Source organism: Rhagoletis pomonella, unplaced genomic scaffold (genome assembly GCF_013731165.1).
Source record: "Rhagoletis pomonella isolate Grant_MI unplaced genomic scaffold, Rhpom_1.0 Rhpom_scaffold_00009, whole genome shotgun sequence".
Lineage (NCBI taxonomy): Eukaryota > Metazoa > Arthropoda > Insecta > Diptera > Tephritidae > Rhagoletis > Rhagoletis pomonella.
The window spans coordinates 24,428,418-24,438,207 of record NW_023458563.1 but is presented as its reverse complement, the minus strand read 5'-3'; the positions used below and the strand labels follow the sequence as shown (position 1 = coordinate 24,438,207).

The 9,790-nt window shown below is 37.9% G+C and overlaps 1 protein-coding gene across 5 annotated transcripts in view; it reads right to left on the bottom strand.

Annotated features, from left to right (window-relative positions):
• Nucleotides 1-4,597, bottom strand: part of LOC118745650 (Na(+)/H(+) exchange regulatory cofactor NHE-RF1) — a 34,523-nt gene extending 29,926 nt beyond the window's left edge. For 2 of the 5 annotated variants that reach the window (XM_036479196.1, XM_036479198.1), the window contains exons 1-2: nt 4,468-4,559; nt 4,299-4,394 (exon numbers count right to left, since the gene is read on the bottom strand). The gene's annotated coding sequence lies outside the window, so the exon portion shown is untranslated. Of the gene's footprint in view, nt 1-3,890; nt 4,395-4,467 lie in introns of all 5 variants that reach the window. The other 3 variants (XR_004993676.1, XR_004993675.1, XM_036479194.1) reach the window with 3 other exon arrangements.
• Between the last annotated feature and the right edge of the window lie 5,193 nt (nt 4,598-9,790).

The window sequence follows — 9,790 nt, the reverse complement described above, 5'->3', positions numbered from 1 at the left end:
GAAAATTTATTGTGGAAAAAAGCAAACGATAATTTACAAGGCGTACTTAGCACGGTGCATAGGCAAATGGCTGAGTCAGTGGGATCGTCGGTTCGAATCCTACTGAAAGAAGTCTGATGATGAAATGTGGAGATTTCCGAAATAGCTATCATTTCTACCATTTTTTCCAATTATTGTTGCTTTTCCACAATAAATTTTCATTTAAAAAACGGCGTCGAGCTCAATATAAATTGTTGAATATAATTATTATAAGGCCAAAAAAATAACAAAAACAAATAACTTAAGGACGAGCACACCTAAAAGCTAAACATTATAAAAAATAGAATTATTAGCAAAAACCAACTATACCAACAACCACATGATCAAGTGAATTGCAGCGGAATAGCTGCGCTTGATTGTGTTGGCATAACAAAAATGAAAATAGTGGAAAAAAGCAAACGATAATTTACAAGGCGTACTTAGCACGGTGCATAGGCAACTGGCTGAGTCAGTGGGATCGTCGGTTCGAATCCTACTGAAATAAGTCTGATAAGGAAATGTGGTGCTTTCCGAAATAGCTATCACTTCTACCATTTTTTCAAATTATTGTTGCTTTTCCATTATTGTAAGGCCAAAAAAAATAACAAAAAGAAGTTTTTGAAGACTTAAAAACATTTATCTGCTTATAATTATTATGAAAAGACTGTGGCAGCCCTAAAGACAACTCTGCATAATTTTTGACATTCTCTTTTTCACCGTTTTTCGTCAGGCAAAAAACTGCAATATCTTTTTTACCACGCGGTTCTGTTAAGCTATAAAATTTGTTTCATTACACATTTAATAAAGATTAATTTGGTGGTTGAATAAATATCCCCATAATTGGTGACCCCGATAAGAAAGTAAAACTACCAACGCATCATTGACATTAACTAAACCAGGATGCCACCACAATTAGCAGATGAGCAGAACACTGAACACGGTGATCCAAAGGCCACCGCGGCAAACGAGCACCAGCAGGTAGTACCTCACACACATGTCGGTGCAATTGGTTCGCTCAAACTACCGCGTTTCATGGGTGCAGATCCCGAACGGTGGTTCACACAAATCGATGGACTTCTGCTCGTTAACCGCATAACTTCAGATGTTTCAAAATTCAACAACGTCATCGCTGCCTTGGACACCGACACATTACGCCAAGTTTCTGACATCGCCAAAAATCCGCCGGAATCAGAGGAACTAATAACTCGCTTCGGCATCTCTAAGGAAAAACTCCTCCTGAAACTACTCTTCGGCACGGTTCTTAGTAGCGGTCAAAGACCTAGCCAGCTCCTACAAGAAATGCAGGATCTTGCGGGATCAACAATGCATCGCGATGCACTAACAACCTTATGGCTATAACGTATGCTCGACAACGTCAGGTGCATATTATTGTCATGCACATCAACAGATCCGGAGGAGATAGCGAAAATAGCAGACAAAATAGTCGACAATACACCAACAAACGTATACGAATTAGACTCGTCTGCAAACTCCGCATCTTGCGTCGCAATCAACAAACACAAACCGCAAAAGTTCGAAGTAAGAGTCACGGCCTCGGAGGAATCGATGAATCAAATTGCTTTAAAACTCAGTGAGCTTTCCACTAACATAAAGGGCGACTTCCAGGCGCTCGAACCAAAAAGTCTGTAAATACCACATTCGCTTCGGCAAAGCAGCCTTCAAATGTACACCATCATGCGAGTTCACGTCGCAGTTCTTACCCAAAATTCGACAATACATGCAACAACTGCGTCCGGTTCCCGCCCCACATCACAGCAACAAAAAAGCGATTATTCACAAAGACATTTTTCATGCAGTCACGTTTTCCTTCGTAGTAACCACATTAAAAAACCACTCGAACCTCCGTACACAGGACCACATAGAGTAGTAAAACGTATAAGCGATCGCGTGTTCAACATCGAAATCAACGGCAAGCCTCAAAACATTTCAATCAAGAGGCTCAAGCCTGCGTTCATGGAGAGAGAACTCACTCAACCAACAAAGGTTCTAAGGAGTCATACTCGCAAGTCAGCACCTTGCGATCAACGTATAAATCGTGAGACATCAGTAGGGGCAGGGTAGCTGTGGCAGCACTAAAGGCAACTCTGCATAATTTTTTACATTCTCTTTTTTCATCGTTCTTCGTCAAGCAAAAAAACTGCAATATCTTTTTTACCACGCGGTTCTGTTAAGCTGTAAAATTTGTTTCATTATACATTTACTAAAGATTAAATTGGTGGTTGAATAAATAGCCCCATAAGACTTTATTTATATAAGTCTTAAAGTAATAGTTATCGATGACTTGAAAAGTTTTTTTCACACATAATTATTATCAAAAGACTTTTATAATTCTAATGATTGGACGACTCTTTAAAACTCCACCATGAAATAATTATTATTCTGTGATGTCCTACGAAGTGTTAATTGCCCTATGCTGGATTCTATTTCGATAGTCCTAAATTCTATAGTACCGAACCAATTCTAAAATCGACAGAAGAAAAAAGTATCATGGTTTGTTTGGTTTTGCCATTTGTGCGATTTTTAGTTATTTTCAAAGAAATGTGTTTTCAATTTGAAATTAAATTTGTTTGAATGATGGTAAGAAATGTACTTTTACATACCTTTGGCTGTAGCTGAGGCAGAGATGCTTGCTGTTATTGGTTAGATCAAACAAGGTCTCAACATGTTAAAGTTTTAACACAAATTTTGGATTTGTATTAGCAAACTATGAAAAACCATCTGTGAAGTCCAGAATAATAGCGTACTTGAAAGAAAAACCCACCAAACACATATCTATGTAAATCAAACAAGCCCCCCGCTGCATCCCTTTTTGAATAGTTCCGTACTAGTTCTAAATTCGACAGATAAGATATAGTTCATTCTGCATCCCTGGTTATATAATTCCGAACAAGTTCTAAATTTGCTACTTTAGATATAGATTTTTAATGAGAATTGTTTTTATTCTTTACCAGGCCAAGCAAAAATATGCACAAAAAAAACTGAAAATATGCGCTATAAAAATCTCAATAAATCGCTAAAATATGCTCTTAAATATGCTAAATCAATGAGGTTTTATCTAATTTTTACAGCATTTTACCAGTATAAAATGTCAAGCTTTTTTAAATTATCAATCTTTCGACATTGCAACCACCGAAATAAAACAGGTTTATTGTTTAATCGGAATTACCCGTTCGGTCAGTTGCGCGTTGGTCGTTCATATATATACATAAAAACCTACATACAAAAATATTTACACGCAAGGCGAATTGTTTTGAATTCGCCTCGCATTGTACCAAGGCGAATTCATACAAGGTGGTAGCAGAAGTATAAAAACATATGTATGAATGCGCCTTATTTCGCCGAAAATGTATGAAATGTTGCAAAATATGCACGTAAGTGAAATATATGCAAAAACCAAAAAAATTTGCTAAAAATATGCAAAATAAGCTTTTTCAAGCACTTGCATAGCATTTGCCGGCCTTGTAACTTATTACTATAGGGACTATTGTTTTCTTGCTTCTTACATCAATATAATTAAAAAAAAAAGTTAAATGAAATAGTTTTTTAAAAGTACCACATTTTGCTGATTTTGAACTGGTCGGGATCTAGTTGCTATCAGACTGGTTCGTTTTTGGCCAGAAAATATGATTCACTATATCGGGCTTTCCCTGCAGGGTGTGAATGTTTTCTAGCGTGCGCATTTACGTACTCACATGTATGTATGTACATATGCGTGTGTGCAATTCAAGCGCATGAAATCATCCAAGATCATAAGGTAAATTAAAATATAATCGGTATTGTCTTCAGTTGATATATTGATGTGCTTATATAATATCTTCATAGTTAAGATATTGCGCAACAATGATACTCACATTTCGTGCTTAAAATTCCAAATGTTTGCCTTCGTGTTTATACATTATTGTTTTGTTCAAGTACTAACGCATATGTATGTACATAAATACATACATATGTATGTATGTATGCACGTAAGCTTTTAGAAACGTATACAAAAGTTTTGAATGAACAAGCCGATAATATTTTTTCTCACATCAGTTCAGCGTATTATTAAATTTCTAACACAAAATTAGCTCCAATGCAGATATTTCACATACATCTGTATACACAGGTGCTAAAACTAGTTTCTGGTTTGCTTTATTTTTTTTGAGAAAGTTCTGAGCCAAAGAATCACACTGAAACTAAAACTTTTTTAAGGCTTATTTCAATCGCTTGAGAAATATTTCAAATATATGAAATGTAAAAATGTATGATTGTTATAATACCGAGTCGAGCTCTGCGGTAGTTCTAACTTTATTGAAGTTGCTATACGCCAAGCTTTCCGTGTTTTGTATGCATGTGCAGTGAAGTACGAGTGGTTACTGAAATATCGAAAGAGTAACGTTTCGAAAAGGCTTTCAGTTTGATCACGTTTAACTTAAATTGAGTACATACATAGTTAGTATCAAGTGACCTCTGAGAGTTGAGCAGTTAAGAATTAACAATTTAACAATAGCATACAAATACAGATTTTGTTTCTATATCCAACACAATCGCATGCACACATGCTTATGTAAATATTGCTGGTAAACGTCTGAATAAAAGCAAATACCGGTTAGTATAAGGGATGGAATTCCAAAATTTTCGAATGTGCCTAATGAACTGCAAAAATAGTGCCAAAACGGAGATGAAAGTGCCATAAAATTGAAATTGCTTTATTTTAAGTGTTTTTAAGAACCACAAATGTATTTTTAGAAATAGTATATTTAGTGTACACTGAAATAATATAATACTTATTAATTCATTGAATTATTAGAGTAAAATCATAGTAAAATAACACAATGTTTACACATACACATACATACCTATGTGCGAAATAATAGCAGTGCGACATTTTGATCAGTTTTGGCTTTTCTTCTTTATATTGAATAATTTTTATTAATTTTATATAATGGCCCTTATTATAATTTTTAAGTGATTTTAATTTTCACTTTTCGAATCTATGAGTAATAGATGATTGTTTGTTATGCACTGCCGTATTATGCTAAATTTCTATATTTTATGATTGTGCCAAAACTGAATGAATGTGCAAAATTGCCCTTGTGAATGAAAGTGTCGAAAATGGCACTATTGAGCCTGCTTTTCCATCACCGGTTAGTACGGCACTGTAGGGCTGCCAAAGGGTAGATTTTATAATCAATGGTGTTTTAGTTTCTTCTTGGACAGTAAAGATTTTTTTTTTTTGCAATTTTGTGTATATCCCGTAAAGTTGCTTAATATTCTAATGCATAAATTTTGGCCCTGTATTGGAGTCCCTGAACTCTGCTAAATAGCATCAACTGCCTGGCAGGTCAAATTATAGCTCTCTACGAAGAACTTGCGTTCCTCGCAATGGCGAATTGCACCCATTGAAAATGCGAAAACCTCCAGGGAATCGTGCCACAGAAAGGCTCCAAATTGGCGCGCCCGAAAGTCAATTTCTAGGCGCAGATCTCAATTTAACAGCAGGCATATGTATTACTAGCAGACCCGACGAACTTCGTCCCGCCCAAGTTTTATGTTTTCATTGAAACATTTGGTCCAACGTTTTCACCACAATTCATGTTCACGTTTGGTTTTGTGGTCGTCAGAGAGAATATCCTCCATTGCCGTCTTAAACAACCTAACGAAAGCGTTATGTCCGTGAAGAAGTTCTTGCGGCAACAATGATCCGATTCGATGATAAATCTTCTTTGAATCTGTAAGTATAGTTTGGTGGCAATTCCAAAATGGGGGAGTATCATAGATCCACAGAAATCCAATATGCATAGACTTATTTTAGACGAAATACCATAAATGACTTACAATTATATCTGTAAGCATTCATAATGAATTGTCTTTATTCTGTCGCCACAGCCACCTAGCGAGCAATTTTTCGCAGATTATTTCTCTTAACTTTACCAATACATTTATTGAATATTAGCTATTAGCAGATCATAAATACGATTTTTTTGGTAATAACTCGACTCCAGCGCGACCCGGCGTTTTAAGTTGTGAACCTAACTATACAGGGACCCAACAAAATTTCATTAAAATAATTTCGGTCGTTTAAGTTCGCCCACAAGCATATGTACCGAATGTATTTAAAGATATATGGATAAAGGTTTCAGTATATTTGGAAGGCTCCACGGCCCCTTTTCCAATAGCCTCCACTTTTCTCCACGAGTATTGGATTGATTTCAAAATTTCCATACCACAAATACTTACTTTCAGAGATATGAGAGTGGTATGAAAAATTCGATTTTTATGGGAGATGACACGCTTCCTTGATATATCGAAATTATTATCAGCCTATAACCAAAAGGTGTCTAAAAAGATGGAACTTCTCTTTATATGATTGTTATAGATAACACTGGTCTACAAATTTCAACTTTTTTTCTGCGAATAAGACGGGACCTGGTGTTTCTGAACGGATTTTTCGTGCTGAACACGAATCCGGGGTCAAAAATGTCCCATCACGTCACGTTTTCGAGAAAAAAGGGGTTGAAACCCCTAAAAACAGCGTTTTTGGCCATTTTCGAAAAATTATAGAGCTGAACCCTGACGTGGTACAAATTTTGCATATATCAGAAATTAAAGGCTAAACCGTGCCCTTTCGAATGAGCCCTATGCCGAATTGATCGCGTGCACCCTTAAAGCAGGGGGTGTATTTGTGTTTAGGGGTGCAGGAAAAATTGATCACAGAAAGAATTTAATCTTAAACGATCATAGAAAATTAATAATGCCAAGGTTTTAACTATATTAAAAGTCGCTGATTACGAATCTGCAGTAGTTAAGACCTTAGCATCATTCATTTTATATGGTCGTTTAAGATGAAATTCTTTCTGCGATCAATTTTCCCTGGACTCCTAGACACAAATACACCCCCTGATCTAAGGGTGCATGCGATTAATTCGGCATAGGGCTCATTCGAAAGGGCACGATTTAGCCTTTAATTTCTGATATATACAAAGTTTGTAGCACGTCAGGGTTCAGCTCTACAATTTTTCAAAAATGGCCAAAAACGCTGTTTTTTCCTGCACCCCTAGACACAAATACACCCCCTGCTCCAAGGGCACATGCGATCAACTTGGCATAAGGCTCATTCGAAAGGGCACAATTTTACCTTTAATTTCTGACATATGCAAAGTTTGTAGCACGTTAGGGTTCGGCTCTACAATTTTTCGAAAATGTCCAAAAACGCTGTTTTTAGGGGTTTCAACCCCTTTTTTCTCGAAAACGTGACGTGATGGGAAGTTTTGGACCCCAGATTCGTGTTCAGCACGAAAAATCCGTTCGGAAACACCAGGTCCCGTCTTATTCGCAAAACCCTTGTAGACCAGTGTAATAAGTATAGATAAATAGCCAATACCAACTTGTTTTGCGGCGCCTTAAAACACTTTTCAAACTGGAAAATAATTCATTCAATTCTATGTATGTATATACATATATAATACGTGTACCGAATTTAAAGCAAATCGGCCCATAAATAAATTTTTTTCGAATAGATCGGTCCCTGATCCACCTATCAGAAAAAAATATTCTATATGTTAATCCAGGTAATAAGATACCTACGCGCCAAATTTCAAGCAAATCGAACAAGAAGATTTTTTTCGAATAGATCGGTCCTTGGTCCACTTACCAACAGAGAATCCTATATGCCAACGTTGGGCAAACGCGGCCAAATTCGGTTCTTTGCTTAGAAAAGTGCGGCTCTTTTTACTTTCTCTCTTTGCTTAGAACATTTTAGTTCTGTTTACTTTTTAAAATACATATTTCTTTGCTGGATATTCTTTTCCATAGTGTTGATTATTTTATTGGCTTTCTGACTTAAAGTTCTTTACCGATATGATGGGACATTTGCAAAACTTGAATTTGTCTCTACAAGGAGAAAATAAAAATGTTTTTAATTTGTCGCAAATTATTTAAAGTTTTGAAGCTAAACTACATCTTTTTATTCATGATTTCAAAAAAAGAATATTTCATTTTCCATGGCTAGAAAAAAATATTGCACATGATTTAAAAGCAGATTTTGAAAAATTATTTTGAAATTATATAAATGTACGTTTGCATAATCCATAAACCCTTTTTTGTGTAACATAATTGAGGATGAATTTACGATACTCCTTTTTCAGAAAAGCGAAGAAGAGTTGGAGTTTTTGGAATTAAGAGAAGATAAGGCACTGGAAAAGAGGGAAGCGAGACGTATTTGCCGCAATAAGAAGAGAGAGGCCGAAATACGTGAGTGCGAAGAGCTTGAAATGCTGGCCGACAGGAAGAATGCCCGAAAATTTTACCAGAAAGTTAGGCGACTTACGGAAGGTTTCAAGACCGGGGCGTACTCCTGTAAGAACAAAATGGCGACCTGGTAACTGATGTCCAGAGCGTACTTAAATTATGGAGGGAACACTTTTCCGCCCTACTAACTGGTAGCAGCACGGAAAGTTGTGGAGAAGAAGAACCCGAGCCAGCAGTCGATGATCACGGAGTCGACACATTCCACCGAATGACTATGACGAGGTACGTATAGCAATAACGCGGCTGAAAAACAACAAAGCTGCTGGAGCTGACAGCCTGCCAGCTAGCTATTCAAGTACGGCGGAGCTGATAAGCTGCATGCATCAACTCTTGTGCAGAATATGGTCATATGAACGCATGCCCGACGACTGGAATTTAAGTGTGCTCTGCCCAATCCACAAGAAAGGTGACCCCGCCATTCGCGCCAACTACCGCATAGGTTACAATGTCTTATCGAGCGTATTGTGTGAAAGACTGAAGCCCACCGTCAATGAACTGATTGGACCTTATCAGTGTGCTTTAGGCCTGGAAAATCGACCATAGACCAGGTATTCACAATACGCCAAATCTTGAAAAAGACCCGCGAAAAAAAAATCGACACTCACCACCTATTTGTCGACTTTAACGCCGCTTTCGGCAGCACTAAAAGGAGTTGCATATACGCCACTATGTCTGAATTTGGCATCCCCGCCAAACTGATACGGCTGTGTAAAATGACGTTGAGCAATACCACCAGCTCCGTCAGAATTGGGAAAGACTTCTCCGAGCCGTTCGCCACCAAACGGGGTTTCCGGGGTTGTGACTGCCCGAAATTCTTTGTAGAGCAAAAAACTCACAGTTATACGTTTTACCAATGGCAAAGCTTTACGTTGCATTTCCAGTGCCTTCTTCTTCTTTTTTGGCTCTGTAACCGCCTAAGCGATTTTGGCCGAGTTCAGCAAAGCACGCCAGTCGTTTCTCCTCTGTGCCAACTGACGCCAATTGGAAACGCCAAGTGAAGCCAAGTCCTTCTCCACCTGATCTTTCCATCGCAGTGGGGGCCTCCCTCTTCCTCTGCTACCACCAGCGGGTTCCGAGTTGAATACTTTCAGAGCTGGAGCGTCGGTGTCCATTCGAACGACATGACCAAGCCAGCGGAGCCGCTGAATTTTAATTCGCTGCACTATGTCTATATCGTTGTAAAGTTCATACAGCTCATCGTTCCATCCTCTGCGGTACTCGCCGTCGCCAACGCGTAAAGGCCCGTAAATCTTCCGCAAAATCTTTCTCTCAAACACTCCAAGAGCCGCCTCATCGGATGTTGTCATTGTCTATGCTTCTGCGCCATATACCAGCACGGGCATGATGAGTGACTTATAGAGCGTGGTTTTCGTACGTCGAGAGAGGACTTTACTCCTGAATTGCCTACTCAGTCCAAAGTAGCACTTGTTGGCAAGAGTGATTCTGCGTTGGATTTCAATGC